Source organism: Palaemon carinicauda, chromosome 4, assembly GCF_036898095.1.
Source record: "Palaemon carinicauda isolate YSFRI2023 chromosome 4, ASM3689809v2, whole genome shotgun sequence".
Taxonomy (NCBI): Eukaryota; Metazoa; Arthropoda; class Malacostraca; order Decapoda; family Palaemonidae; genus Palaemon; species Palaemon carinicauda.
This window is the reverse complement of record NC_090728.1, coordinates 92521148-92527147: the sequence shown is the minus strand read 5'-3', so window position 1 is coordinate 92527147 and position 6000 is coordinate 92521148.

The window sequence follows — 6000 nt, the reverse complement described above, 5'->3', positions numbered from 1 at the left end:
CATGTAGAGAGCAAGTGTTTGGATATACATACATATATATATATATATATATATATATATATATATATATATATATATATATATATATATATATATACATATATATATATATATATATATGTACATATATATATGTATATATATATACATATATATATATATATATATATATATATATATATATATATATATATATATATATATATAATTTTTGTGGCTGTGGAAATCGAAGTAATTGAAGGCTTCTGAAAAAAAAGGAAACTGATAATCTCATAAAAGAAATATCTAACCTAAAGAGCGACAAGAAACACGCCTTTGTAATTATAAAAGCATTTAGAAAGAAGCGCTTAGCGATCCTAAAACTTGGAAATTACTGGAGTCATCATGTAATATATTTGCAAAGGATAGAATGGTTTGAAAGAAAGGTTTATGACGACGAAAGCTCTATAAGAAGTAATTTACTCCATGGTCAGAATCTGTTGCAGAAATAGTGGCCCACTTAGCTTTATAAAGAAACCATGGGAGATCAAATTGAAAAGAAGAGCAATCAGAGATTTCTGACCTCCGCCAAATGTTAATGGAGTCGTCTATGGCCTAAGATCTATCTGTGTTGGACATTCGTCAAAATCCGTCAATTTGTTTTTTGACGTTATCTTCAAAAAGGCGAAAAATGCAAATCTGGATCTAGAATTCGGATCCAGATCCGGATCATCTCCAAAATTTAATGTAATCATTCACGACCTCAGATCTATCGGTGGTGAAAATTTTGCCTAGGTCAATCGAGTAGTTTCGACGTAATCTTGTCCACAGACAGAGACATCGACAAATAAATAAATTAATCGACTCGTTTATGTAATATACCATTCTCGCTGCCTTTCTTCCGTCCTGCTTTCAAACCCTCTTTAAAGTTTTCTAACCATAAGGTTTTTCTCTAGTTGCAGTATGATGATAAATGGCCTCACTGGCACCAGCGCCGGGACATATAGTCAATTCACATATCCATTTACAAAATCGAGAGCAAGGGCACCTCTAATAATAGACATACATGGTTGAATTTAGAGTTGGTTTTTATCAATGATCGGCACTTAGTTCCATTTTTATAGTTTAGGCATACTAAGTGAGAAAATTAAAAACTGAAATCTGCATGATTTGTATGTTACAATAGAAACTGAATAAGAATTATTGAGAATGGTAAGAGAGAGTCGGGAGTCTCTTGAATTGGCCGATATGAAACTGGTACAATTGTATATCAAGCAGGGAATGGATTGAATATTCATAGGGGATACAGCAGAGAATTTCAAATACTTGGGATCTGCTTTAAGCTGGGAGGGAGGTTGAAGAAGCTTAGATGGAAATGTATGGAGGTGGCAGCGGTAACGTGGGTCAAAAGAGTGCCACAGGAACTGAAAATCGGGAATGCAGATCTTTGGGGGAATGTTTATGTACCTCGCGGGGAGGAGAGAGGCTGACAAAAGAAGACATTGAAAATGGGGTTGGTGAAGATTACTTTCATGGTAAAAGTCAAATTTGAGATTATGTAATAAGGATGGGTGAAAGGGATTTGGGTGGAACCTGACAGGGCCGGAATGTCAAGAAGGGGCGTGATAAAGTGAAAGATGATTGAGAGGTCAAGCATTTGGTTGGGGAAGCTGATTTGTTCCCTTAGAAATAGTCGGAGAAGATGCGTTAAGGCAACTAACCCTTTTATTTAGAAATAGGTGGGAGTTAGAAGCTTTTCATTTGTTTAAAAATTCATGGTAATATCTTGTCCTTCTATATACTTACATTCGAACAGAAATTGGAATTTTAAAATCTATTTCTCATCAGGGATATATGAAGGATTCTTAAAACAAGTATGTGACGCTTCCCGTCGTCATTCGAAATTTAATAATATGAATATTCTATTTCCCGACAGCCTTTACAATGCTTCATGACGTGTTTGTTGGTTTCCCATGTTATATGATGGAAAAATAAGACAATTTCAATATATATAGATGGTTCTAATCCAGTTCCACCAGTCAGCGTCGGGAGGCAATAAGAATAACATTAAGCACAATTAATAAAATAATATAATGTATAATCGAATGTTCAAAATTATTCATAATTGGAAAATATAGAAATTACGGGAATTCAAAAATTAATGACTTACCCTTAATCCTGCTTCATTGTAAAATTTCATGCCGTCAGATTACAGAGAGAAGAGTTGAAAAAATACAAAATAAATGGTGGAAGACCCTGAATATTAGCGTGACTCTTGTAGGCCTACACAACTCCTCTTTCTTGGTTTAATCCTCGTCAAACGTCATAAAATGAATTCTTCATAAGATATTCTAATATAAATAAAGACTAATAGTTTCTGAGTTCCCATGTTCCCGGATAATCATAGTGAAAGAGTCACGGGTCCTCCCACTTTCCATTCGCCCTCTCTATTTGTTCCCTCGGTAAACCCTTAACCCGATCATTACCTTATTATCTCTCTCTCTCTCTCTCTCTCTCTCTCTCTCTCTCTCTCTCTCTCTCTCTCTCTCTCTCTCTCTCTCTCTCTCTCTCTTAATATTGATCTACCCTGTCTTGAATAAATACAATTATCAGAACAGCCAGAAAGTAAAATATTCGATAAACGAATTATTCATTACGGATGCAAGCAAATTGCCGGCAATAAGACAGAAACTATAATAATAATAATAATAATAATAATAATAATAATAATAATAATAATAATAATAATAATAATAATAATAATAATAGAACTGCTTGCCGCCAGAGAAGCCTTTTATCGGAAAATGATTGAGATGTTAAATGGGATCAGAAAAGATCGCCTGTTTATGTTGCCCAAATCTAAAAGTAAAACACCAACGTCTCTCGTTCAACATGAAAAAGCGAGACACGGAGACGCTGACTAATGTCATGCAAGGGACGAAGCCTGACCCATTTCATGAAGGGAGATGAAACCTGTGATATGAGATGCCTGCACGCATGTTAAAGGTCAACACAGATTGACCTGGCATTGCGAAAGAGAAGGGAAAAAGCTCTTCAATGCAGAAAAAATGAGATGTTGGAGGGAAAAGTTGCTTGCTTGGCTCTGGTCTTTTTATCAAGCGTTAGTCTTAAGAAGATCAAAGAGAATATATACCAGAAGGAATGGGTAAGGTCCAAATCATGATATAAATAAAGATTACGAACGCAAACTTTAGAATTATGAAGAGGTCAATGTGTCTTAAGACTAAATTGCATTAGTCATTATGTAATTGAGTAAGAGGTAACCTTATGGCCACCTTTCATGTGCCGGTTTCAGGTTACAGTTTAATTCGTCTTCTTTGTCTACATCTTTTCCCACTTCTATGTGGGGTCGATGTTTCTGGTCAGTTTTCTCCATCTACCTCTGTCCACACTTCATCACCGGTTAATCCTTTTGATCGAAGGTCATCCTTGATACAATCCATCCACGTTCACTTTGGTGTCCCTCTCCTTCTCGTTCCCTGTACCTCCATTTCCATCACTCTCCTCCCAATATGCTGTTCATCTCTTCTCATGACATGACCATACCACCTCAGTCTACTTTCTTGGATCTTATCTGATAGTTTTCTAACTCCTGTGGTACCCCTAATTACCTCATTCCGTATCTTATCTCTTCTTGTCATCCCATACATCCATCTTAACATTCTCATCTCTGCCACATCCATCTTCATCTCTTCTGTCTTCTTTGTTGCCCACGTCTCCGCTCCATACATCATTGCCGGTCTCACAACTGTCCTGTGTACTTTACCCTTCAACTTAACCCCTATTTTCCTGTCGCATAGTACTCCACGCACTTTTTTCCAATTCTTCCATCCTGCTTGTATTCTGTGGTTTATTTCTGCCCCCAGATCACAGTTTTATTGAATAGCCTTTTCCTCTTTGTCATAATGTTCTTGAATATTGTGTAATGTGGTAGCATTATTCTTAATACTTATTTCACAATAACTTTTATCTCCATTATCTAAAGTTTAATTAGTCACATTTACGATTAATATTTAGAGTGAATTTCTTGCTACAGAGTTGGCTGATGTCGACGAAGATGACGAGCTGATGACAAGCGCTGACCATCCTGATTCAGATGACTCGGAAGATGACCTCGAATGGCAGTGATTTAGCTCATTTACATTGACTTCAGAGAACATTTTTCTTTTATTTTTATTTTTTAAACATAGCAATTGATGATCTATTATATCATCAATATATTTGTTCTTGTCACGTGTCTTTTCAGAAATATGCTCCAATCTCCAGACTGACTACACAGAGTTTTTTTATGGTGAACATACAAAGTTGAAATGACTGTCATCGATACTAATATTTTATGTTATGATATATTTTATTGAATTGTATTTATGAGTGAAACTGTATGTTAGCTTATTTGGCATTAGCAAATAATACCTGCACTTGTGGTTTTGTGGTGAATGAAGTCATAATAACTGTAACCAAATGAATATCGTTCACGCCCAGTGCTGCCATTTACATATAATTTTGAATTTTGTAAAAGTGATGTATCAATTCAGATTTGATATAAACAGTGACAGAACTGCCACAATGAAACATTAAAGGTTTAAAGGCCGCTCATAAATGGCAGAGGCAAGGGACAGTGACTTAGCCCAATCAAGCAGGACAATGCCCTAGAGACTGACCATATACGAGTACATATGATCAGCGCCCAAGCCCCCTCTCCACTCAAGCTATGACCATGGAGGGCCAGGCAATGGCTGCTGATGACTCACCAGATAGACCTATAGGCTCTCCCAAACTCCCCATCCTTAGCTCACAAGGATGGTGAGGTTGCAGCGACCAAAGAAAGTACCGAGTGTCAATATTGATGTTCAATTGATAAAAAATAGCTAGGCTGATGAATTGACATTTTCTGAGATCTATTTTGGAAGAAATGGCGACTTCTTAGACGTCGTCACTTCCAAATGAGAGAGTAAATGACCTTGATTGCACATCGTGAAATGATGGTGTGTCTCAGTAACTATCAGATAACAAACCAAGAAAACTTGTGCGATTAGGATTTTATGTCTTATAATAATAATAATAATAAATAATTTCGTCGTAATTTCAATACTTAATGGCGAAGATCTTATGACTGATGCAAAGAAAACATTTTGTCTTTAGTAAGTTACTTTACCATGTTTAATATTCAAGTCCATTTATGACAAATAATATTTTTGTCATATGTGAACTTTAATGTAAAGTAAGGTCTAAAGAGTATCGGCTTTTCCAGCAGTGTTTTGAAACATTTCATTATTTCTATAAATAGAAACATAACTTTTGCTTCGAAAATCGTTTGTTACTGATAACACTTAAACTCTTTCCATTCAGAGATTTTTTTTGCTTTGATTATCAGTGTCCAAATATTTCTCTTCAAGAGATTAAACTCATACTTTTCAAATATAACAACAGAATAACCTATTTCCTCTTTACATCATTTTTCTAGCAATTTGAATTCTTAATATATATCTATAGAAAAAACATCATTTCAACTTCCACTGCATCTTGGTAAAAGTGGGAAGGAAACAAAGAACGAATAAAATCTTACGTTAATTAACTCAATAATTAACCTTTTTTGAAGAAGGATTAAGAGCGATTTCCCTAAACAACCACATTGTAGTTTTTCGGATGCAATGATTAAAAGCAACTGTAATTTCCTGGTTAAACAACAGATGAGGCCGATTATCGTAATTACTCCGTCTGTGATTCTTGAAACAAACTTCACGATGGAGGAATTCTCGTTATTTTCCCTTTGCTCTGCTCCTGAGAATTTGAATTTGAATAAGGAAAGAAACCTACATTGGCTCTTATTTCTCCTGTATTGGTTTTTCGTAATGTCTGAGGAATTCCCCTTCTTTCATGACGCTTGCTACTGAGGCTTCTGCTGTGTTGATGTGTGAAGCTATTGATGCAAAGATTTGCTGCACAGAGGTTTCATCCATGGTTCTCTTGTTTGAGGACAAATGTGGCAGTATGTATTCT